This window comes from Phascolarctos cinereus, unplaced genomic scaffold, assembly GCF_003287225.1.
Source record: "Phascolarctos cinereus isolate Bilbo 61053 unplaced genomic scaffold, phaCin_HiC Scaffold_726;HRSCAF=1367, whole genome shotgun sequence".
NCBI lineage: Eukaryota > Metazoa > Chordata > Mammalia > Diprotodontia > Phascolarctidae > Phascolarctos > Phascolarctos cinereus.
In genome coordinates this window covers 74,544,325-74,571,884 of record NW_027556098.1, presented here as the reverse complement: position 1 = coordinate 74,571,884, position 27,560 = coordinate 74,544,325, and the positions used below count along the sequence as shown (strand labels likewise).

The following is a 27,560-nucleotide window of genomic DNA, read 5'->3' as shown; positions in this document are numbered from 1 at the left end:
ATATTTGATATGAAACCTAATGCCTATGCACTATCTATTTCCCTCAAATATAATCCTGTCTGCTGGGAAATAAATGACCATCATGTTGCAGGGCCATTTCTATACTTACAAAATGAAAAATACTCATTTCCAAAAAAGGTGATGACAGAGTGAGGGAGGTAAAGAGAGGAGAAAGAAGGAAAGGACTAAGGGTGAAGTATTGGAATAGTTTGAAGCTAAGCTTGACAAAATAAAAATGGTTAGTAAATTGATTTGGGTTAGAAAATATTCAATAAATACTTTTAGATTTGATTGATTGATGATTAAAGAGAGAACAGATTTGAGTAATATTGTGAACAAGGCTAGTGGGAAGGTTAGGGTTCATCAAGAATAGCCTCCTCTGCTGATTCCTACTGTCAGTTTGATGATTTTCACTATGACTCTGGAGGTTAAGAATCTGCACCTAATCCCCGCCTCTCCCTCCTTCCTTAATGCAATGCAATGCATCATCATTCACCTATGGAAATTCTCTTGGAAGACTTGTATACTGAAAACCTCCCTATAAACACTATGTTCCTAAATCCATGGCTTTCTGTCCCTATCCACTCAGTACAATGTCATCATTCATCTGCATGAACTCTTATGTTACAATATGAAGAGAGACACTAATTATCAGGAAGGTGGCCACTGAATGAATGAATTATTTGGCCATGGCAACCCATGAAGCAGAGATAAGATGTGCAAGAAAACTGAAAGAAACATGATAATATAATACATTGTGATCATAGCTCAAGCTGAAAGAAGTCTTAGAGGCCATCGATCTGACTCCCTCATTTAATAGACGAGGAAACTGAGGGCCAGAAAGGTTATAACTAGTCCAAAGTTATATAGGTAGTATGTGGTAGACCTGAGATTTTAACTCAAGGACTGTTACTCTAAGTTACTTGCTCCTTTTACTGGGCCTGGCTTTTGATCACAAAAAGGTTATTATCAAAAAAGACATGAAATTAGAAAATTATTGCAGTTCATATGGAGAAACTGCATTTTAGAGAAAATGTTTTTGTTGTCATATTGTCTCTTTCTGAATATTAATTAGTGAACTCTGTTAGATTGGAGTGTCTTTAAGAACAGGATTTGGCAACCAGGAGCATATATACCAAAGATGATGCTTTTGGTAACTTAATAATATGGTGGCTAGATTATGAGATTTATATGTAAGTACTGTAGATCTTCATAGAAAAGAAAATAAATAAATACAGTGACAAAACCAGTCTTTGATTCCTTCCTCATTCCCTGTTAGTGTCCTTTCCCTGCTTCCTATCTCCCATTCATATTAATTCTTGATAAAGTATTATAATTTAATTGTGTTTGTAAATTGCTTATATTACTGTTATGTAGCAGTGCTTAGTAGAGTTCCATGAACTTAGTAAGTGTTTGATAAATGCTTGTTGACCAGTGAGTATATTTAAAAAAAAATGCTATTCTTCCTCAGCTACAGATGAAATGAAGACATTCTGAGAAGGAAGAAGGTGAATATCAAACCAACATAGACTGACAAAGGTTTTGAAGATGAAGAAATGGAGAGAAAAGTGAGAGAACAGTCACTGTTCTTGCTAATACTGTGTGAGTGTTAGAATGGAGGTGATTCTAACTATAAAACATTTCCAGAAAAGCAAGGAGAAGTAGCTTATTAAACTGCTTAAGTTGGTGATTCAAGTCAATCATAGCCACAAAGAAAAGAGAATTATCATTGCCAGGAAGGAAAGAAGTAGAAGATAAATCTCATAATGAATGAAAGGGAATTTCTGGCCTACAACCACCTGTTTAGTTTCTCTAAGTCATGTGCTGCTAGAAGCTGGAGCATTAATGACTAGATATTGACCTCATGCTATTGTATTTCATACCCCTATGATAAGAAGTTAAATACATAATATCTGTGGGCCCAGTTAGCGGTCCTTCACTGTCAAACAATTTTCCTAGACTATAATTCTGATTTGCTTTTATTTACTCATCTTTAGTTCCCAAGTTCTGGTGGTCATCTTTTATACATCATGGTAGAGGGTTGGACATAGTAAGGGTGGTGAAGAAGTGGGGATCTGCAGTGCCTTCTCTAGTACATTAGGCTCCTAAGAAACTGAAAACAAAGTCCAACATACGTAGTTCTTAGATTATCCCCAAATTATCAATAATGTGTGTTGGCCTAGTCTGGAGGCATCAAACTTGGGCCATAATTGTGAAAGGAAGTAGATTAAAATGTAATCGTGAAATGTTTAGTGAAAATAAATAAAGACACACAATACAAACTAATGTTAATTTGTGATTTTCTAATTCAATACATTGCTTACAGGTATCTTGTCTTTTGGAGTTTGATGCCACTGGCATAGACTTCCTGTGATGTGTGTCAGGTTCTTAGGCTCACCTTTAACCAAATGTGCAAAACGTTGTAAAAAAGAATAATGATGCCTTGACAGTTGTGAGGCTCTGTCCTAAAATGGAAAAAAAAATAATAACACCCATATGCAAATAGAAAAAAAATGGAAAAGTAAGAAAATAACTAAGAGAGGAAAGGGAAGGGGAAGGGAAAGATGGAGAAAAGAGGAGACGTAAATGTACACCATTGTAAACAGAAATCTCTGAATTGCATGCTTATGTGTCTATACATCAATTTTTTAATGTATTCCATCTAAAGCAGCCAAGCACATCATTCCTATTTTTTAAGCCATAGTCTAGAAATCCGAATCCTATTTTCAGGCAGTATTTTTTTTTCTAGCCAGGCATTCTCTTTTCCCTTTGAATTTCTCTTTTCAAATTGAGGAAGGAAAACTCTAATCATTGAAATCTTATGTTTTTTGCAAACCATTTTATAATCCTTTGCAATATTTTCTAGGTTTCTTTTGGTAGCATGATTTGCACCTACTTTAAGCATCAGGAATGGGGAATGGTTATCATGTAAGACAAGTCTCAGAAGATCCTCTGTTATGTCTTCAATATATTGCCTGGCAAGTTGAAGTCTTGTCTGTTGTAACAAGTACTCATAGGTATGGGAGTACTAAATCATCTTACTAGTCTCCTGAGGAACCTGTATGTGGGCCAAGAGGCTACAGTTAGAATTGAACATGGAAGAACTGATTGGTTTAAGATTGGAAAAGAAGAATGAAAAGATTATATTTTTTCTTGCATATTGTCTCCTTATTTATTTAACTCATGTGCAAAGTACAACATGAGAAATGTTAGGCAGGATGAATCTAATCCAGAATTAAGGTTGCTGGGAGAAATATCAATAATCTCAGATATGCAGATGATACCACTCTGATGGTAGAAAATGAAGAAGAATTAAGAAGCCTCTTGATGAAGGTGAAAGAGGAAAGTGTAAAAGCTGTCATGAAACAACATAAAAAAAACTAAGATCATCACTTACTGGAAAATGGAAGGAAAAGAAATGGAAGCAATGTCAGCTTTTATATTTTGGGGCTCAAAAATCACTGCATATGACAACTGCAGCCTAAAATTAAAAGACACTTGCTCCTTGGAAGGAAAGCTATGGCAAGTCTGGACAGCATACTAAAAAGCAGAGATAATACTCTGCTGACAAAGGTCTGGATAGTCAAAGCTATGGTTTTGTTTTTGTTTTTGTTTTTGTTTTTGTTTTTTCCCCAACAGCAATGTATGGATATGAGATTTGGTCTATAAGGAAAGCTGAGCATTACCGAGTTAATGCATTCAAACTGTGGTGCTGTAGAAGACTTTTGAGAGTCCCTTGAACAGCAAGAAGACCAAATCAATTAATACTTAAAGAAATTAATTCAAAGTATTCATTGGAAGATCAAATATTTAAGCCAAAGCTTAAATACTTTGGCCACCATAATGAGAAGACAGGATTGGAAAAAGACCCTGAAGTTAGGTAAGACTGAAGATAAAAGAAGAAGGGGACAGAAGAGGATGAGATGGACAGAGAGGGTCATGGAAGCAACAAACCTAAGTTTGAACAGGCTTCAAGAGATAGTGGTACATGAAATCATGAAGAGTTGGATATGTCTGAATGTCTGAACAACTGTTGTTTGCACATCATATTTACATAGAGCCACCTTAAAATTTCATAGTCACAATGCACTGCTACTGATTTCTTCTTCCTCTGTTACATGCTAACTGCGGGTCCAAATTGCAATTCTTTGCTCTATAAGAAACTTCTTTCTCCTGAGAAGGTTCACCTCTCCCTTATTTGAGGAAGAAGTTCATACCTATTACATATTTCCAGATATTTAGTGTTCTTCCTTCTTCCTCTCCTTCTCTGTCACATTTGGTTACTTTCTGATGTTTTAATCCATGATCCTGTTCCCTTCTGTTTCCTTAATTCCTTTTTCTTTATTGTCTCCTCATTGACATACTTGATCCATTCTCTTGAGGAATACTTAATTCTCTCTAGTAACCTGCATGCCAGAGATGTCTTCCTCTTTAACCTTCTTTAGGAATAAATAAAATTTTGTCTAATCACACAGTAGATGTTTCTTGGTATTGGAAGAAACATCAGCAATAATATTTTAAGATCAATGTAAACTTCTGATCCTCCATTCTTCTTTGAACTGATATCCTTTTTTTTTTGAGGGAGTAGCTCTTTTTAGATAATTTTCTTTAGTAAATGTGTCTGTTTATCCCATATATTCTTTTTATCTTGGGTGCTCAGTCTGGGAAGTGCTGAGTGATACTTAGTTACACCTACTGGGCTTCCTGCATCTTCTCATGATATATGCTCTACTTGAACAAATTCTTTATTTGTTAGTTAGCAATGTTTTAAGCAAACAAGTCTTTCAGTTGTCTGAGGGACAAGCATAAAATCAATAACCAGCAAAAGATTATATAATTAAATCTAATTGCCCACTTTGTTTCACCTTTCCCAGAGAGCTCCAGATAGTATCTTATATTATCCTGGTCACTTTGCCCTGTATTTTTAATCAGAATAACGCAAATTTTCAGTGCATTTTTTGCTATATTTCTCAAATGACCCTTAAAACAATCCCATGAAGTAATGTAGTAGAACATATGTATATACCATTATCTCTTCCACTTCATGACTTTCCCCATCTTGGTCGTGATATATCGCAGTTTGGCATAACAAATTAAATGGAAATTTTGGGGGAGTTTTACAGAAGCCAGTGGAAGCAGATGGTAGACCAGCTGATGACACAGAGCCTATGACCAAATACTTAACCCATATTTTACAACAAGGTACTCTAAACACCCCATAAAAGAAAAAAGAAATAATTGAGACTTCTTCTCTGGTACAAAGATAGGGCAAAAAAATCTTACATGAATTTTCCAGATCATGGAAGGGATAGCTCTATGTACATATGTATACATACACGTGTATGCATGTATATTTATGTATAATTACCTTGATATGATTACTAATAACACTAAGGCAGAGAAACATTGAGTTATTTGGTTAAATTCCCAAAATTAGATGTCAAAAATGGGGCTAGACTCAAGATCTATTGATTTTTAGTTATTTTCCCCCATGATTTGATTAAAATATGTCTCTAAAACTTGAGAAGATAAACCTCTTTTACCTCTCATTCACACACGAATTTTTAAATTTCATACTATTTTAAATACTTTTAAAAATTTTCTTGTTCAGAATTTTTTAACTTATTTAGTTATAAGACCCCAAAATAACAGATTCATATACTGATTTAAGGTTTTTTTTAAATGCTCTCCTCACAATAATTCTGTGTATTAAGCATTAATGTTCCCAATTTTCACACAAGAAAGCTATTGCTGAGACAATAAATGAATTGACTAAGGTCATAGGTAGGAAGTTGGATTATGGGAATTGAAGCCCAAGTTCCCTGTTACCAAGTTAAATGCTATTTTCTATATACTATGCTACTCTCTAACATCCTTGAATACATTCATTAATTCAGTTCTCTTATTAATATATCACTGTCTGACAGTTGAGCCATTCCATAATTCCATCCATGCATTACAAAACACTAGAAATCCCAAGAGAGTTGCAGCCAGCCTTATTAAATGTTTTTGACTAAGTCATAATTGAGTCTTCTAAGAAATCTGAAACGCTCTCTTGCACTTATCCATGTAACAAACTACGGACTGAAAAATGTCAATCAAAAATATTGAATTGCCCTTAAAAATAAAGTGTTATTTGCACTTAATAAAGTGATATGTATTTCAGTCAATTAGAAATTATTATTAATGTTTCATGTTTTTGCTTTTCTTTATATTCACAGAGCTCAGCACAGTGCCTGGCACATAGTCAGTATGTAAAAATGCTTGTTGATTGATGAATTGATTGTTGATTGATCCTTGCAAATGTTTAAATATATTTCTTGATTACATCCTGCCTTTTGGAATTATAACCCAGTTATTTACTGTACTATAAAACTTCCTGGAAAAAAGTACATTATGTGAAATATTGATATGTTCTTAAAAATGGTGACATAAACAGCATAAAGCAGTCAAAACAGACCCATCCCATGAATTAATCATGAGGTAATGTAACTATATAATTCTAAGAAGCGTGTCTGGAAGATAGGAGTGCAGTCACAGCCAAATTTGTCTCCATGTTCAGTAACACATGCTTAAACACTTGGCTATGTTTTAAATAGTCCTTTGTCTCTTTGGCATGTGTTTTTATAAGTCCTTACTAAATCAAAAGAAATCTTAAGTGCAAATTATTAGGTTGATTGTGTGACTGGAGAAATTCAAAGGATCTTGGTAACATTTTGAACTCTCATAGATCATAAAAATAATACCTTGTATGAAAGCTATGATCAATAACTTTTATTTTCTTGGTTTTCATACTATTATAGTACTTTGGACTAGAAAGGATATTGTTGTTCAGGCATTTTTCAGTTACCATCTGACTCTTTATGATCCCATATGGAGTTTTCTTAGCAGATACACTGGAGTAGTTTGCTATTTCCTTCTCCAGCTCATTTTACATAAGGAAACTGATGCAAACAGGGATAAGTGACTTGCCTAGCATCACACAGCTACTAAATGTCTGAGGCTGGATTTGAAATTATGAAGATGAGTCTTCCTGATTCTAAGCCCAGTGTTCTATCCACTGCACTACCTCGCTGCCCTGAAAGGATATAAGAGGTCATCTAGTACAATCCACTCAGTTTGCAAATGAGGAAGCTGAGAATTGTAGAGCTAAAGGGATTTGACTAAGGTCATATAGGTAGCATGTAGCAGAAATAGGATTAGAACCTAAGTCATCCCCTTATCTTTCCTCTTTCCACTGATAAATTACTTAGATCAGCACTTATTATTTTCTTCTAATTCCTTCATTTAGTATGTTATATAAGTTTCATTCTATAGGAGATCAATCAAAATTGGGTTATGCTCCTTTGGTGTTTTGGAATACATCAATTCATTTATTTGTTGCTACATATTTATTTTTATTTTATTTTGTTTTGTTTTTAGGCAGTTGGAGTTAAGTGACTTGCCCAGTGTCACACAGCTAGTAAGTATCAAGTGTTTGGTCTGAGGCCGCATTTGAACTCCTGACTTCAGGGCCGGTGCTCTATCCACTGCGCTACATAGGTGCCCCTAGTTGCTACATATTTATTACCTTCAGTACAAATACCACTGCCTTACTCATTCATGGCTCAGCATACTAAGGCAACTGTTTCTCTAAATTCTGTGCTGGCAATTCTCTGAGAGATGTTTTGAGGTCCTTTTATTAAAAAGCCAATGTTTATGCAAATATTTTAACTATGGTCAAAGAACTAATGATGAAACACACTTCCTCTAAATAGATAAATGGTTTACTGTGAATGTGGATTGTTGCATCTGCTGCTAGACATAGTATCTATGTGATTTGTTTTGCTTTGTTTTTTTTAAAGGTTTCTGTAAGAGTAAGGATTATCAGAAAATAATAGTAGTGCATAATGCAAAAGAACCCCTCAATAAAATATTCTTTAAAATCATTACTAACAATTTGGCCATTGTTTTTTTTTGTTTGTTTTTTGTGGATTTTCCAATAATGTATAAAATGCTGTTGTCAAAAAAAGCATCTTCCTTTCCTACAGTACTGAAATGTGAGAGTGATTTTAAAAATTCATATAGATTTAGATGTTTAGATATAGGTGTGCATGAACGTACATATTGGCCTTAACTGTATCTTTAATGGATTCATGATCTCAATATGAATATTTCTGTGATTCCTTACTTTCCAAGCTTTATCATGAAAGTCATTATTTCTAACTTTAATAATCATCACTAAAAATATTTAACACTTTTCTTACACTTTAAGGTTTGCAAAGTACTATATATAAACATGTATGTGTGTGTGTGTGTGTGTGTGTGTGTGTGTGTGTGTATGTAATCTCTTTCGAAGCTCAAAGCAAGCCCTGACTTAAGTATAATTAGTACTCTCATTGTAGACATATGGAAACTGAGTGAGACATGTTAAGGACTTGTCCAGGTTCACACATTAAGTGTCTGAGGTAGGATTTGAGCCAGTCATCCTCATTCCAACTCCAGTTCCCCACCTCTTATGTCAAATAAGAAAGAGACACTTTGTTAATCTTTATATCAAACCCTAGAGAGATGACTGAAGCTTTACCCCACAGCAACCAAACTTAGTTTGACTTGACGGTATTTGATATCCTTTTGGCAGAATGAAAATGAGTAATCTTAGAATTTGGCAAGAATAAAGAATTAAAGTAGGAGGCTACAGACAATGCACTACTCTTGTGGTCCCTTCACATCAGCCATCCTTCAATATTCCTGGGTCTCTATTTCCCATCAAGGACTGGTATCCTGGGATTTCTACCAGTAGGTGACTTTGTGTCCCAGATGTTCATCCCCCACTCTCAGTGGAATTTAATCTTAAAAAGGTAATGTAAGGATGCTTTTTGTGTGATTTCTTCAGGATGCCAAAATCACTAGTTATGCCTAATCAAATTATGTCATACTTCATTGGGTCTTTTTATCCTAGAGTATATCCTCTTTAGATAATTTAGCCAATGGCATAGGCAGGAATTGTACAGGAAGGGAGAGCATGGATAATTGTATTGGTGTAATAAGTACCTACATTGATCAGATCACAGATCCATTTGAGTATTAATTATGACATATGAAAACTTTCCTTTCATTTGTGCTGTTTACCTACCTCTCTCATTATGTCAGCCTCCTGGGAAGAGCCCTTAGAGGCCATTTAGGCAAAATACTTCTTTTTACAAATGAGAAACTGAGGCACAGATGTGAAATGAATGACCCAAGGTTGTACAGATATCATATACAGATATATTCAAGGAAGTACGAGAATGACCAAAGTTAGCATTGTACATTTAGAGCTAGATTAGACCTGGGAAGATAATAAGGCCAATTCCCTTATCTTGCAACTGGGGAGCCTGTATCAGAGAAGTTGAATGACTTGCCCAAGGTCACCTCATTAGTAAGACATAGAGCAAGGATGAATACCCAGATCCTCTGAGTCCAGGCAAGCACTCTTTCCACTACACTAAATGACTAAAGTTTTGCACTGATTTTTTTTGACAATGACATATATCTGTAATTAAAAGACAAAAAAATATATAAAACCTAGATAGGGGGTCAAAGAGAAAAGAATAATTGTTTTCAAATATTGTTTTGGATTTTATAGCACATTTTAAAAAAGAAGATATAAGAAATGTCTTAAGAAAAAAAATTAAGTTATGTTTGGCAATATTTATTTTTGTGTTACTACCACTATGCATTTCTCATAGTATAAAAACAATTTACAAAAGTCTATCAGTTAATCTTAACAATATATTCTTTGTTTTTAGCTTTGAAAACAATGTGTAGTATTCATTGTAAAATTTTTTTTTGATCTGGAAATGTGTTGTTTTATATTGAATCCTCAATGGAAAATGCTATCCACATCCAGAGAAAGAGTCTTAATGCAGATCAAAGTATACCATTTCTTTTTTTATTTCTCATGATTTTTCCTTTTTGTTCTGATTCTTTTTTTCTTTCTTCTGAAATTTTTATTAATTAATTTGTTTTTAGCTTTCAACATTCACTTCCACAAGATTTTATGTTCCAAATTTTCTCCTCATCTCTCCACGCCCCTCACCCCAAGATGGCATACATTTTGAATACTCCTTCCCTCAATCTACCCTTCTTTCTATCACTCCCCCTTCTTTTATCCCTATCCCTTTCTATTTTCCTGTAGTGTAAAATAGATTTCTATATCCCTTTGCCTATGTATCTTATTTTCCAGTTGCATGTAAAAATATTTATTAACATTTGTTTTTAAAACTTTGAGTTCCAACTTCTCTCCCTTCCTTTCTACCCTCCCTCGTTGAGAAGGCAAGCAATTTAATACAGGTTATACATGTGTAGTAATGCAAAACAGTTCCATAATAGTCATGTTGTGAAAGATTAACTATATTTCCCTCCATCCTATCCCACCCCCCCCATTTATTCTATTCTGTCCTTTGACCCTGTTCCTCCTCAAAATGTTTACTACTTATTACCTCCTGCCCCAGTATTACCTCCTTTTTGTCATCCACGCCTCTCTTATCCCCCTGACCCTTATTTTCCTGTAGGGTAAGATAGATTTCCATACCCAATTGAGTATGTATGTCATTTCCTCCTTAAGCCAGATCCAATGAGAGTAAGATTCACTCATTTCCTCTCATCTCTCCCCTCTTCCTCTCCACTGTAAAAACTTTTTCTTACTTCTTTTCTGTGAGATAAATTACCCCATTCTACTTCTCCCTTTCTCCTTCTCCCAGTACAATCCTCTCTAACCCCTTTAATTTCACTTTTTAGATATCATCCCTTCATATCTAACTCACCATGTGCCCTCTGTCTATATATATACACTTGTGGTGAATTCACTCTTTTCATTGTCGATACTGGTAATTTGTTTTACTTCTTTCTTTTTTAAAATCAAATTAGTTAATGATTTATCTAGTTTATTATGTTTTTTCATGAAACTAGCTCCTAGTTTTATTTAGTAGTTCAAAGATTTTCTTATTTCACTTTGATCAATCTATGTCTTGATTTTCAGGATTTCTAATCTGGTGTTTAATTGGGAACTTTTAATTTTGACTTTTTTCTGTTTTTTTTTTCCTTTTTACTTGCACAGTTTATTGATCTGCTTTTTATTTTACAGATATATGCATTTAGAGTTATAAATTTTCCTAAGTACTACTTTGGCTGCATCCCATAAATATTACTATGATGTCTCATTGTTGTCATTTACTTCAATGAAATTATTGATTGTTTCTATCATTTGCTCCACTTATTGAACCACTATTTTTCAGGATTATTTATTTAATTAATTTAATCTATTAATTAATTAATTGGTATATTAATTAATATAATTAATAATTAAAATAATCCAATTAATTTAATCTATCTTTCTACAGTCTTTTGTTGAATATAATTTTTATTCTGTTATGATCTGAAAAGGATAAATTTAATATTTCTTCTTTTCTACATTTGGCTGTGAGGTTTTTATGTAATACATAGTCGTGTGTGTGTGTGTGTGTGTGTGTGTGTGTGTGTGAGTGATATGTATCACTGAGGAAAAAGTATATTCCTTTCTACTCCCATTTAATTTTCTCCAATGGTCTGCCATAGTTAACTTTTTAAAAATTATATTCATCTCTTCAAGTTCTTTGTTGTTTATTTATTTTTGTTAGATTTATCTAGTTCTGAGATAAAAAAAAAGTTCAGGTCCCCCACTAGTGTAGTTTTACTTTTGGTTTCCTCCTGTAACTCATTTAACTTCTCCTTTAAAATTCTGGATGCTATACTTCTTGGTTAATATGTGTTTAGTATTGATATTACTTTTTTGTCTATGGTACTTTTTAGGAAGATGTAGTTTCCTGTCTATATTTTAAAAATTAGATCTATTTTTGCTTTTCCTTTGTCTGAGATCATGATTGCTGTCCCTGCTTTTTTTGTTCCTTCAGTGAAGTATAATAGATTCTGTGCCATCCACTTACCTTTACCCTGTGTGTTTCTCTGCTTCAAGTGTAGTTCAACAACATATTTTTTTAAATCCACTTCTGTTTTATGAGTGACTTCATCCCATTCATATTCACAGTTACGATTACTAACTGTATTTCTCTCCATCCTATTTTTCCCATATTTATTCTCTCTCTCTCACCTCTCCCTTCTCTTTCTTTCAGTGTGTCTGTCTTTCTTATCCCTTATTTTTTTTTATATCATCCCATTATGGTCAACTCACATCTATACCCTTTGTCTATCTATATCCTTCTAATAGCCCTAATAATGATAAAGTTCTTTATAGTTACAAGTATTATATTCCTGTGTAAGAATGTAAAAAGTTTAACCTTGTTGAATCCCTTGTGCTTTCTCTTTCTTGTTTACTTTTTTTTTTCTTCTCTTGAATCTTGTATTTAAAAGTCAAATTTTCAGTTTAGTTCTGGTCTTTTCATCAGAAATGTTTGAAAATTCTGTTTCATTGAATATCTGGTTTTTTGTCTTGAAGAATTCTACTCAATTTCTCTGGGTAGGTGATTCTTGGTTGTAATTTTAGTTCCTTTACCTTCTGGAATATTATATTTGAAGCCCTCAGATCTTTTAATGTAGAAGTTGCTAGATTTGTGTAATCCTGGCTCCATGATATTTAAATTGTTTTGTTTTGTTTTTCCTGGATGCTTGTAGTATGTTCTCCTTGATCTGAGAGTTTTAGAATTTGGCTATAAAATTTCTTGGAGCTTTCATTTTTGGATCTCTTTCAGGATGTGATTGGTAGATTCTTTCAATGTCTATTTTATCTTCTTATTCTAGAATATCAGGGCAATTTTTTCTATGATAATTTCCTGAAATATACTATTCATGCTCTTTTTTTTGTCATAGCTTTCAGATAGTCAAATACTTGTTAAAATTTTTCTCCTGGAACTATTTTCCATTTGTCTTTGTTTCACTGTTTCTCGATGTCTCATGGAATCATTAGCTTTCCCATCTAATTCTAATTTTTAAGAAATTATTTTCTTCAGTGAACTTTTGTACCTCCCTTTTCCATTTGGCTAATTCTACTTTTTAAGAAATGCTTTTATTCAGTGGTACATATTTTTTCCCTTTTTTTTGTGATTCTTTTACCAAGCTATTAAGTTTTTTTTTCATGATCCTCTTGAATTAATCTCATTTCTTTTCTTTCTTTTTTTGATGTTTCTTCCTTTTTAATTTTTATTCCTTTTAAACTTAAATACATAAAGACAAAGAAAAAAACATTTTTATATACACGGAACAATTCAAAAAGAGGGTTCAATGTGAAGCCATGAATCTCTCTTTCATGTTGTTTACTTTAAAAAAAATGACAACTATGTAATAAATACTCAGATTGTTTTCAAAGCTACCCTGCTTTTCTGTGCTTCCTTCTGAGTTTTCTTTTATTCTTTGCTTTGCTTTTTTTCCCTCTCCCTTTCTCCCCATTTCACACTTGAGAAGGCCACCATTAGGCACAGATATGTATATCTGTGTGTGTGTATCTCTATCTCTATCTATCTATCTATCTATCTCTATCTATCTATCTATCATCCATATCTGTGTGTGTATATATAGATGTAAGATATATGTATATGTGGGTGTGTGTTTGTGTATATATGTATGTATGCATGTATATGTATGTGTGTGTGTATATGTGTGTGTGTCTCTGTGTATATATACACACCATACTATGTGTAATACTATTTATCAGTTCTTTTTTTGGAGGTGGATAGCATCTTTCCTCAGAAGTCTTTTGATTTGAATAAAATACTCAAAATAATTTAGTTCTTCACAACTGTTCTTTGAACATTATTGATCCTACTGTATACAATTTTCTTTCTTCTGCTCATTTCACTCTTCATTATTTCATGCAAGTCTTTCCATTTTTTTCTCTAAAATCAACCATCTCATCATTTCTTATAGTACAGCAGTGTTCCATCACTATCATATATCACAACTTGTTTAGTCATTCCCCAATTGATGGGCACCCACCAATTTTCATTTCTTTGCCACCACAAAGAGAGCTCCTATAACTATTTTAAAACATATTCTATTTTCTCTGATCACTTAATATCAGCATACCTAAAAATGGTATTGGTGGGTCAAATGGTATATGTACATATATTTTTTTTTTACCGCCTTCAGCATAATTCCTGGTTGCTTTGCAAAATGTTTGGATCAGTTTGTAGTTGAATCAACAATGCACTAAAGCCCTGATTTTTCTGTATCATCTCCAACAATTATTATTTTCCTCTTCTATCATTTTAGCCAATCTGATAGGTATGAGATAATATCTCAAAGCTGTTTTAATTAGCATAATGATTTAGAGCATTTTTTTCATGTGGCTAAAGATAGCTTTGATCTTTTCTTCTGAAAAATCCCTGTTCATTTCTTTTGACCATTTATCAGTTGGGGAATGACTCATTCTTATAAATTTGACAAAGTTTATATATTCTAGATATGAGTCCATTATCGGAGAAACTGTTTGGAAAAAAAAAATTCTCCCAATTTTATGCTTTCCTTCAAGTCTTGGCTATATAGGTTTTATTTTTACAAAAAAAAATTTGATTAAATGTAATCAAAATTTTCCATTTTGCATCTCACAATGTTCTCCATCTCTTGTTTATTCATAAATTCTCTTTTCCATAAGCTGGAAAGGTAATATTTTTCATGTTCTTCTAATTTTTTTTTAATGATATCTCCCTTTATACCATGGTCATGTATCCATTTTGACCTTATCTTGGTAAATGGTGTGAGATTTTGGTCTTTGCCCAATTTCTGCCAGAATGTTTTCCTGTTTTTGCAACAATTTTTACCAAATAATGCATTCTTGTCCCCCAAACTTAAATCTTTACATTCTTTCACTTCTTTTTCACAATGTTTCTTCTACCTTTCTTATTTAATTTTTAAAAATCCTTTTTTGAGCTCCTCCTAAAGTCCTTTTGGAACCTGACACTAATTCACATTTTGTTTTTGAGGCTTTGCATGTAGCTGTTTTCCTCTTCTCAGTTTGCGTTTTGATCTTCCTATCACCTTAGTGACCTCACCTCAGTTTTCCAGTTTATTTCTTGACTTCTAATTGTATGTTGAAGTTGAAAGCTCTGCTCCTTCGATGGAGGGAGCATTTTCCTGCTTCATTTTTTTTCCAAGAGCTAATTTTGGTCGTCTATAAGTTTTTGGTTCACCCAAGGCCGTATGATCTAGGGAGAGGTTCAGTCACCACTCTCATGGCCTGTGCTCTGGTCTACCACTTTTCCACCCTGGTTCTGTGACCAGGATCTCTGTTCCCCAAAGCTACACACTCTAGCCTGCTAATGCTCCTCCTCGCCTTGGTACTATGACCCAGTTTAGTGATTAGGATCCTCATTTGGGCAGTTAAACAGAGTCCTGCACCCAGTGCCAGCAAATATCTCTTGTAATCCTTGAACCAGTTTTCTAGCTCCTTTACTATCTGTGGGCTGAGAGCTAGCTCTTAGAGATGCTGTTGCTGATTCAATTGCCCCCAAGGCCTGTACTGACTTGCTGGGGCAGGATCTGCTCCTGGCTTTCACTGGAGCACTGAAATTTGCTGCTAGCTTGCTCTGGGCCTGGGAGTGGAGGACTTGGGTCCTCATTGCTGGCTTGCACCAGGACTGGGGAGAGGAGGCTCTGGCCCTCCCTGCTGACTTGTTTCTGCTACAAGGTCTTGCTTCTGGTTTCTGACAGAGCAAGGGGGCTTGCTGCTGGATTGCTAGAGCATGGCCTGCTGCTGACTTGCCTGGGTCTCCTGTGCTGGACTGTGCTTTACTCTCACCTTGGTGAGACAGACCTTTCCTGTTGACCTTCTAACTTGTTTTGGACTAGAAAATTGTTTTGCTTCATCCTTTTGTTTGTTCTACTGTTCCAGAATTCATTTTGAGGTATTATTTTAAAGTTGTTTGGAGAGGAACTTGGGAGAGTTCTGGAAAGCTCCTGTTTATTACGTCATCTTGACCCAGTCCTCTCAAAAAAGAACAATTTAGTTAATGCTCAAGATAACATTAGGAAAAATAATTGTAAAAGGTTTCAAAGCTTGGGTCATTTTAATGAGTTCAGAAAACTGATCATAAAGCAGGCTTCCTTTTGGCAGAGAGGGGTCGAGAGGTGCAGAAACATAAATACATTGACAAATATAGAGAAAGTGTTGATTTTTTGGGGGAGGGCAGGAGGCGCTGGCTATGCTTATTGGTTTCAATGGACTACTTTTCTGAGTGGAATGGGAAAAGGCAGACAGTGATAGTGTCACCAAAAAAGAGGAAAAGGGATACAAAAACACTAATAAAACAAAAATACACTTAACAGTATAAGGAAGTTCAGAAAGAGCAACAGTTAAGCAAGGGGCTTTGTTGCTATTCTGTTCAATTTAACATACACTTGAAAAAAAAATGAAGTGTATGGAAGAGAAGTTCCTAGTTTCACACGTAGTCCTATTTTTCTATTCACTGTTTATTAAAATGTCCACAGTTCTTTGTGTTTGCTTATGCTGTTTTTAAAGTGTTCAGTACCCTTGTTTTGAATCATTTTTTTTTACTCAGAATGAGATTTCCTTGTTTGTGAAACCAAGTAGTGTTAAATCAGATAAAAATTATACCATTAACTTTATGTGCTTGAAAGATTCCCTAAATATAAATTTGAGGGCATATATTATCTGCCCTCAGTCATGAAACATAACAGAGAAACATACTCCATGTGGTAAAAACAACATGCTATGTCAATAGTATGGCAATTTGAACGACCATCAGGTTTTGCAGAGATATGTACGAATTGTTAGCACACACTTGCAAATTGGGCATTCAGTGTGCTGTTCAATGCCATTTTTTTTCACTGCCTTTAATTAAGGCTTTCACTGAGAGTAAAATTTTTGGTCCTGGAATCATGCTTGGCAATACCTAAAAAGTTTGCATTCCCTGTTATACAGTGCCATAAAACTACCTGGCAAGATGACGACAATTATTAAACTGCACGTGGTGGCTAAATCTGTATTTAGTTAGCAACCTCAAGCAGTTTAATATGGGAGATAATCAAATGTCTTTGGAGACTTTGTTTCCTGACAGTTTATCGTTAACTATTTTTTAAGTAAATGAATACATCCAAAACACACAGTTCTATAAGCATAATATAAATAAATAAATAAATAAGAAGGCTACACTATACATCATCATTTTATTATTTTATTGGAACAATTTTGGTTAGGATTATTGGCTTAGGAATTGCACAATCAATTATTGTTATGTGTTTAAAGCTTCATGAAGTGTCACTTATTTGCCTCTGCATTTCCTTTTGGGTGATCAACATTTTCAATTTTTTTGGAGACCATAGTGTTTCATGATTCATGGGTATACAATAACTGGAGAAATATTAGAATTTTAAAAATTGGCCTTGATTTTAGGCAGAAGCTTGGAGTCATTAAAAGAACTTTATATTTTCCCAAAGGCAAATCAAGCCAGCTTTTCAATTTCTGCTCAGTTCTGGGCCCAGCTTATTGCCCATTGGCAGAGTCCAATCTATGTATTTGTGGCAGGTCAGCACCCTGGGTGGTTCATTCTCCCTCATATCATAAAAGTCTCAAGGACACTAGAAAGCCAATACCTTGTAACAAATGTTCTTGTTTCTACCTACAAATCTCTTCTTAGACACTTTCTTGACTTCCTCTGTACCTCAGAATCATGTTTCCTCTATTCTGAAGCTCTCCCCAGTGCCTAGGGCCTCCTCACCCTAAAAGAGTCCACCAAGACTATGAACCATTTACCATGGTATATCCTTTTTAAGGCCTGCCACTTCTTCCATTGGTGAATTTCTCCTGGAGCCTCCATTTTGTGGAAAAACCTGTGCCCTACCTTCATTCTTCTCCTGGCCCTGTTCTTGACTTCCTCTAGATTCTAGAATCATATCCCCAAAACCAGGCCTTCACCTCCCCATCAATACTTTTCAGCTTCATTTTGTGTGTTTATAATATATTTATAAGCATTAGATTATAAACTATTTGGGGAAGGATTTTTTTTGCTTGTATTTGTATCCCCAGTGCTTAATACAAAGCTTGTCACATAGTGCTAGCTCAGTAAATGGTTTCCACCTTCCTTCACTCCTTCCTTACCTTCCTTCCTTCCCTCCTCACCTTCCTCTTTCCTTCCTTTGCTCTTCCCTTCCTTCCTTCCTACCTTCCTTCCTTCCTTTGGAAACACAGTCTAAACTCATAATTGTTGAAGCCCTAGGTCATTAAGATAATCCTGCAGTTTTCTCAATTATGATTCAAACTCATAGGCTTATGTTGTATATAAACAACTAGAAGATATTACAAACAAAGTTATTCAAGTTTCTTGCCTTATTTTCTGTACCCTCTCACTGGAATATAGAACCAATTCATCTCATGTGGTCAGTGTTCTCATGGATGATCCTTCCTGTTTTCATGCAAATTCAACTCTTGGTGGCGGTGGGAAATGATAGATTCATTCACACTGAGTTGGAAATAACTTATTCTATATTATTATCCCTCCCAGAGCATTTCATTTTCATAAGCATCAAATCTTTAAGCTAAATTTTATAATGGTAAAATTTGAGGGAACAATTAATGGAGGAAGGAAAGTATTTGGGCAAAAGACCACAGCCCTTACTGGTACTTCTGAATCACGCTGTTTAAGCAGTATGATAACCAGGTGTAGTAATGTTATACTCTAACGTTAGAACCAAATCTGACTACATGGACAAAGGACACCATAGGCAAATGGGAGGGGGGAAGTTTGTCAGTCCAAAACTGAAGATTTTTTTTAATCATGGTAACCTATTGTGGAGGGGAATAGAAATTGTCTTCATTCCTATGTAATCTCTTTTTGCCTTGTAATGGATGAAGGATAATGAAGAGATCAAAGAGTTTTAAGAAATATTTTTTAATAGCATCTATAAATATGAATTTAGCTATTGCCAGCCTGAATGTATCTCCACTGATGTCCTGCTCTGATGATTTGTCCATGCTATGGTTATAACCCTTGGTTCATCATGACTATACCAGAAAATCATAAGCTATGGCATACCTTACCAAACTTGATAAGGCTTTGATGATCAGCCTAATGATAAACAATGTGTCTGAAATCAGAGGCCTAACTTGGTTTAGCTCAGAATAAGTCATAGCCAAGTTGGCCAAAGAGTGATAAATTTTTCAGAAGTTATTATGCATGTAAGTAGAAAACTGATATCATAAAAACTACAGATCTTGATCCATTGTAATATTCTAAATGTGAAATATTTGGTCAATAATCAATATATTGTTATTCTACTAGAAGAAGTCACTTTAATATTGAAGGCAATGTAGTTCACTGGGATGCATTGCGTTTGAAATCAAGAGTCCTATTTTCAAGTCATGGATCTGCTAATGATAAATAACTTTGACAAAGGACATTTAACCTCTCTGGGTCTCAGTTTCCACATCTGTAAAATGAAATGTTGGAATGGATGATTTATAAGGTCAAGCATATATAACCTTAAAAAAAATGAGATGAAGACAAAATTGCAATTAAATGGAATGATCCATGGGTCCCTCAAATAAAGGATTTGGGAAATGCTAGTGCTTCAGAATTCTTGGAATACTTGGTTATCTTCCCCTTTAGTACTTACGATGAACACAAATGGTGAGAGAGAAAGCCTGAGAAATCTGAGCACAGACCAGAGACTTTAAAGCAGTCCTGGGTTCCTGGGAGAGCTAGTATAAAGCCTATGCTCCCAAGAAATTCATCCCAAAAAATGAGTCATGGCAGGCATGAAAAGAGGTGGGTGGGTAGATTCTGGGAGTTTGATGAACCCCAGGTTCTCTAATAACCTAAAACTTCTTTCTTTTTCTGCTAATAGTTTTCTTTTGGGGTTGTTTGAAGTATTTTTATCTGTTTACCCTATTTTAACCTCCCGTCTTCCCCCCCCCCGATAGAAAATCAGCTCCATGAGGGCGGGAACCATTGTGTTTTATTTTCTTTTTATCCCCAGAATCTAGCACAATGCCTTGCACATAGCATAGAAATAGCTAAATTTAACTGAATTGAAGCAAGTAGACTACTGTAAATTAAAGTAAATAAAGACACATGGTAAATAACAGTAGTCTGTAGGTTTTACTAAGATGCTTTATAAATAATAAGTGAGATATAGGAGCATCAAGGAAATGTATAAACAGAAAAGGACATGGGTCAATCATGTAACAATGGCTATGGATAATGGATGAACAGATTTAATATTGCACTGGTACCCATAAAAATATATGAGGTAGAAGAAGTCCTCTAGGACCTTAGATAAGATTGTTTTTGAAAGATCTATGGGTGGATATGACTAGAATTACACAGAATGAGAAAATATTAGGACGTGTTCCCAAAATTATACAATCTTAAGAGTTGTGATGGGGCAGCTAGGTAGCACAGTGGATAGAGCATTGGCCCTGGATTCAGGAGGACCTGAGTTCAAATCCAGCCTCAGACACATAACACTTATTAGCTGTGTGACCTGGGCAAGTCACTTAACCCCATTGCCTAACAACAACAAAAAAGAGTTGTGGTGGACAAAACAGTCCATTTTCTCCAATACGGAATCATCATCATTACATGCTCAAGAAGTGTTTTTGATGGGAGACTTAGAGTGAGAAGGAATACATTATGAAATGATGAAATAGTTCATTTTTTGATAGCTATAATTTTGAGGTAATTCTTTAAATTGTGCCTCAATCTGCCTTTTTGCAAATTTTGTTAGTTATCCCCAATTCTTCCTTCTGTGGCCAAGCCAAACAAGTGTAGGTCTTCTTCCACATGAAAATCTTTTAAATATTTGAAGACAACTATCATGCCTACCATCCATGCCTATCAGGCAAGTAAAGAAAATAAATTATAAAATAATACAAAGATCATTTCAAAATGAAGATATTGCTTATAATTGAGAGATCATTGACGGTCTTTGGTAGGACATGGCATGAATTCTGCTTTGAAGACAGAGGAGAGAGTGCCTTCCAGACATAGCAGATTTCTTATGAAAAATAATGGAAATGGGAGATTGAATGTAATCTGCTAGAAAGAGCTAGCAAACTAGTTTGATTGTAATGAGCAATGCAAAGGAGTTTTTCATTAAATAAGAGGAGAAATGTAGGCAGGAATTCTACTATAGGAGGGGCTTTAAATTCCAGGCTAAGGTGTCTGTATTTTATCCTGGGGGCAATAGAGAGCCTTTGAAAAATATTTTGCGGTTTTATGAAAGTGCAATGAAAATGTGGTGGTTGCATGGTCAGATCAGTATTGTAGGTATTTAATTTGGCAATTTTAGGGGATGCAATGGAAAGAAGAGAAACTGGATACAGGGAGCAAATTAAGAAACCATGAGGAGGGTACCTGAACTAGTGTTTAAATGGGTGAAGAGAGGTAGCTGTGAGAGATGTTGTTGAAGGTAGAATCAGTATGATTTGGCAACTGATTGACTATGGGAATTGAGGGGGAGGAAAACATCAAGGATATTTTCAAGATTCTAAACTTAAGTGATCAGAAGATGTCATTAATACAAAAGGGTAATTTTAAAAGAGGGATCTCAGTTTGAAAGAAGCAATATTGGTGAGTGGTCAGAGAGGCTAGGAGGAGTAAGAGTATAGAAAGCAAAGATACAAATCACAAGGATCTTAAACCTACTTTCCTTTTCATTTAATGTATCTGTTACATAAAGATGCTAATAATCTGAAGGTCAATATTAGGAAAATAAAATGGATGAGAGAAGATGAGGGACATTGATAAATGGAGGGAGGGAACTATCTAAGGTGAAAATGCAAATGTTGCAGACCAAATAGTCTATTTTCAAGGTGAATAAGTTTAATGAATCATTGTAAAGCTGCCATAAGCCACAATACTGAATCTCTTTGTGTGTGCTATATTCTAAAAACTTCACCGTCTTACTATGACATTCATCAGTAATGATTCAGTGTGGAACTTTTCTTTTGTTAGCTGTTCATTAAGACTATACCCAGTATATCAGTGCTGAACTGTTCACTGTTTCCACATAGGATCTAATTAAAGGGGAAGAAATATTATTTTTCCAATGCAGTTCATTCTATTCTGACTCACCATCATATTCTATTTAAAACATCCTTCTTTTCAAGATGAATCTTCAACTGAGGCTGATGCACACTGTACCCGAACATAATCATTGATCAGTTGTATCTCAGTCTCACATTGTGCATTTTTTCGTGGTAAATGCTTTTTATAGTAACTATCATATTAAATCAGAGCTTTAACATTATGATTCATAACTACTGTGGAACCTGGCATTAATAAATCAAGGCACTAAATTGGAAGTTTAAAGTTAAGATTTATAAACTAACATACTAAATCACTACTTTAAAATTCAGGATTCATTAATAAGAACTTTTCTATACAGGGCACGTAAATCAAAAAATCTACCTGATGGCTTAAAGATAATGTGTATAAATCAGAATTCTTAGCATTCATATTAATAAATCAAGAAAAAGGCATTATACTTTGTAAGCTTCCTATATATAAAAAAGAACATTCATGTATTATACAAAATACACTAAATTCTAAGAGATATATCTCAGAAGCTACCTTTAAAACCATTTCTGAAGTTCTGCTTATGTTTAACTGAAATCTTTGGCTTCCTTCACTTACATCCATTTTACCTAGTATGTTTTCCAAAGGCCACAGAAAGATGAAAGTAGACATTTGCTTCCCTAAAAACCGTCATTAACTTTCGAGCAATATTCATTGCCCTTTAACCTTCCCTTAACATGCATTATATAGTCTTAGAATGGATTAGAATTTTAGAAATTATCTAATTTAACTTCCTTATCTTACAAATAAGTAGACTGAGGCCCAGAGAGTTTAAATAAGTCATCCAAGGTCAAAAATGGGCTAGGAATATAATTCAGATCTTACTAATAATACTTTCTCTAATAAGAAAATTATCAGTAATGATGACGGCATTTATAAAGTATCTGCAAAGTTTGTTGCATATATTAACTCAAGTGAGCCTCAAAATATGCCTAGAAGGTGAGATAATATATACAAAGTGAATTTCAACCTGAAATTATTATTATTATTATTATTATTATTATTATTATTATTTCAGTTTTCTTAATTAAAATGAGACTCAGAGATTCAGGAAAGCTATATTATTTTCCTGTGGCCACACAGCTGGTATCTGTATGACGTCACAACTCTTTCAACTATTATCAACCTGATTCTCTAATGCTAAAACAAAAAACAAAGAAAGCTTAATTTTTTTGCATTTGGTTTCTCTCAAAGGATTTATAATTTATACCTTTGAACATTTTTGTCCTTCACATCTCTGTGATATTTAGAAAACCAAGGAATAATACTGTAATAAAGTTGTGACTAGTGCAGAATATAGTGAAGAGATCTCTCCCTGTTGATCACATATCATGTATGCTTCATACATATTATCATTTAGCACAACCAAAATTATTTGTGCAGTTTTTATTCCCTCCTTTAAGTCCTATAGAACACAGCAAGTTCTTCTGACAGGCACATGTAGAAGAGATCCTTTATTCTGTCCTCTTTTGAATTTTTGGGAATGACTAGAAGGTATCAGAGAATTAACTGCCTGCTTAAAAAAAAAAAAGAATCCATGCTCTGAATTTTGTGATGTCTGAGAAACAGCTGCCTCCAGGCACAGATTTTTTATATAGATGCAAGAGCCCTTTTTAAATCTATCTCATAAATCACTTGTCTGATCAGAATAGAATGGGACTCTTCCTCATCAGTGACCACTACCCCTGTCTATGTTTCCCATTTCTTGGAAAAACAAAGGACATAACTTTTAGTATCTCTCTTAAACCTGTGGCCAAGATGCTGACCCAGAGAGAGCTGCACACAGCATGGAAAAAGACAAGTTGGGCAAGTCACCAGACACTTCAGGAACATAATTCCCTTAGTTACCAATTCCAGTATGAGTCTTTCTCATTCAATAACAGCATGAGGTCTTCACTCTGCCTCTACTTATTACCGTACTGGAAAAAGTCCACCAATAATCTTTGTGGGGGCCCTGCTTTGACAGAGGACTAATCTGACTTCAGTGAGCCACAGATTATCTCTGTGATGTTGTTGTCTCTGTTCTCAGCTAAGCCAGATGTTCTTTTTCACATGAATTGTTGCCTAGTCACATATCTCCTATCTTTTATTTGTATACAGTTGATATTTTGAATGTGAATGTATGACTTTACATTTAAACTTTTATCATTTTATCTCAGCCAATATGCCTCATTATTTCTGCTCAGTATGGTCATTTTGCTTCCTAAATAACTTATTTTATTATAAAAAAAAATGAAACAGTTAAATGGCATACCACTGGAGGACACTATTCATTCATTCATCGACACTATTTGTATATTTCCACTCAATAATCTTCACCTACATACAAAAAATATATTTAAAGTTGAACACTTTTCATCTAGCTCATACCAATACCATGAAAGAATTTTCAAAAGAAGTTGCTGAAAGTCACATACACCACACCTAGGGCATTTGTCCAAACTCCTCATCCAATGACTGTTTTAAAAAAAGAAAATTAGGGTAGTTTAGCATGATCTGTTCTTCTAATCCATATTGATTTTTGGTTAACCTGCTAAGGACTTACAAGTGAATTTTTTTGGCATTATCTGATCATTTTTGATGAATTGATTAATTTATATTTAGTTTTCAACATTTGCTTTTATAAGATTTTGAGTTCTTTTTCCTACCTCCCTCCACACCCCCCTCCTCAAGATGGCATGCAATCTGATATAGGCCATACACTTATGATCATATCGAACATATTTCCACATTGGTCATATTGTGAAAGAAGAATCAAAACAAAAGGGGAAAACCATGATAAAGAAAAAAATAAACAAACAAACAAAAAAAGTAAAGAAAGTAGTATGTTTTGTTCTCCATTCAGATTCTGTAGTTCTTTCTCTGGATGTGGACACCATTTTCTATCATGAGTCTTTTGGAATTGTCTTAGATCATTGCAGGGCTCAGAAGAACTAAGAAAGTCAGTCATTGCACAATGTTGCTGTTACTGTGTACAGTGTTCTGGTTCTTCTCACCTCACTCAGCATCAGTTCATGCGAGTTTTTTCAAGTTTTTCCTAAGTCTGCCTGCTCACCATTTCTTATGAAACATTAGTATTCTATAACATTCATATACCGCACATGTTCAGCCATTCCCCATTGATAGGCATCCCTTCAATTTCTAATTCTTTGCCACCACAAAATGAGCTGCTATAAATATTTTTGTACACGTGAGTCATTTTCCCTTTTTATGAACTCTTTGGAGTACAGACCTAGTAGTGGTATTGCTAGATCAAAGGGTATACACATTTTTATAGCCTTTTGGGCATAGTTCCAAATTGCTCTCCAGAATGGTTGGATCAGCTCACAAGTCCACCAACAATGCATTAGAGTCCCAATTTTCCCACATTTATCATTTTCCTGTTTTGTCATGCTAGCCAATCTGATACGTATGATGTTTTACTTCAGAGTTGTTTTAATTTGCATTTTTCTAATCTATAGTGATTTAGAGCACTTTTTATGACCACAAATAGCATTAATTTCTCCATCTGAAAACTTCCTGTTCATATCCTTTGAAAATTTATCAATTATAGGATGAATAGTATTCTTATAGATTTGATTTCAATATATATTTAGAAATGAGGCCTTTATCAGAGACACTGGCTATAAAAATTGTTTCCTAGCTTTCTGTTTCCCTTCTAATGTTTGTTGCATTGATTTTGTTTGTACAAAAACTTTTTCATTTAATGTAATCAAAATTTTCCGTATTGGATTTAATAATGATCTCTATCTCTTGTTTGGTCATAAATTGTTCCCTTCTCCGTAGATCTAACAGTTAAACTATTCCTTGTGCTCCTAATTTGCTTAAATTTTCACCCATTATGTCTAAATTGTGTACCCAATTTGACTTTATCTTGGTATAAGATGTAAGACGTTTTGGGTTTTTTTTTTGCCTAGTTTCTGCCATACTGTTTTCCTAGTTTTCCCAGAAGTTTTTGCCAAATAGCAAGTTCTTATCCCAGAAGCTAGAGTCTTTAAGTTTATCAAAAAATAGATTGTTACAGTCATTGACTACTCTGAGTTGTGTACCTAACCTGTTCCACTAATCCATCACTATTTCTTAGTCAGTACCAAGTAGTTTTGATGATTGCTGCTTTATAATACAGTTTTAGGATCTGGTAGAGCTAGGCAACCTTCCTTTGCATTTATTTTCATTAATTCCATTGATATTCTGGACCTTTTGTTCTTCCAGATTAATTTTATTATAATTTTCCTAGCTCCATAAAATAACTTTTTTGGTAATTTGGTATGGCAATAACTAAGTAATTTAATTTAGGTAGAATTGTCAGTTTTTATCATATTAGCTTGGCCTAGTAATGAGTAACTGATATTTTTCTAATTATTTAGATCTGACTTATTTGTGTGAAAAGTGTTTTGTAATTATATTCATACAGTTTCTGAGTTTGTCTTGACAGATAGACTCCCAAATATTTTTATATTGTCTATCGTTATTTTAAATGGAATAGCTCTATCTCTTTCTGCTGGGATTTGTTAGTAACACAGAAATGTCAATGATTTGTGTGGATTTATTTTATATCCTGCAACTTTGTTAAAGTTGTTAATTATTTCAAGTACTTTGTTAGTTGATTCTCTAAGTATACCATCATATCTTCTGTAAAGAGTGATAGTTTTGTTTCTTCTTTCCCTATTCTAATTCCTTCAATTTCTTTTTCTTCTCTTATAGCTAAAGGGAACATTTCTAGTGCAATATTGAATAACAATGCTGATAATGGACATCTTTGTTTCACCCCTGAACTTATTGGGGATGCTTCTAGCTTATCCCCATTGCATATGATGCTTGCTGATGGTTTTAGATAAATGCTACTTATCATTAAGGAAAACTCCATTGGTGCCTATGCTCTCCAGTGCTTTTAATACGAATGGGTATTGTAGTTTGTCAAAAGCTTTTTCTGTATCTATTGAAATAATCATATGATTTCTGTTCATTTTGTTATTGGCCCTATCTAAATTTCCCCAGGGCTGGCTGAAGTACGGGTTTGTCCATCTGCTGGACAATACCTGCCTGCCTGGGCTGTTTTGAAACACTTGGAGGTCCGCTGCTGGAGGATGCCTACCAGTCTGGGGCTTCACTGAAACATGGGGAGGTTCCACTGCTGGAGGATGCCTGCCCACCCAGGGCTGTGCTAGGCACGTGGTGGTTCTCCGAGCTGTTGTCTGCCAGTTCCTGGCTGTGCCAAGGCATGTGAGGTGAAAGGAGGGGTCCTGGCGTTGGTGTTTGCCTGCTCCATCACTCTGGAGCTCAGGATCTCCTAGTTTGTTAAGGTGGAACCTACTGCTGGCTTGCTGGGAGGATTCCTCTCCAGGGCTGTGCTCCCTTTTACCCAAGTGATATAGACCTTATTTGCCAATACTCTAAGTTTCCTAGATCAAAAGACTGGTCCACTCCATCTTTCTGCTGGCTCTTCTATTCCAAGATCTGTTCTGGGGCACTGTTTTATGGCTGTTCTGTGATGAGAATGGGAGAGACACCATG

General features: G+C 34.6%; 1 pseudogene; it reads right to left on the bottom strand.

The window, feature by feature from the left end:
- The window catches only part of LOC110210862 (protein FAM221A pseudogene), a 41,396-nt pseudogene extending 14,127 nt beyond the window's left edge, over positions 1–27,269 (bottom strand).
- Positions 27,270–27,560: the final 291 nt, after the last annotated feature.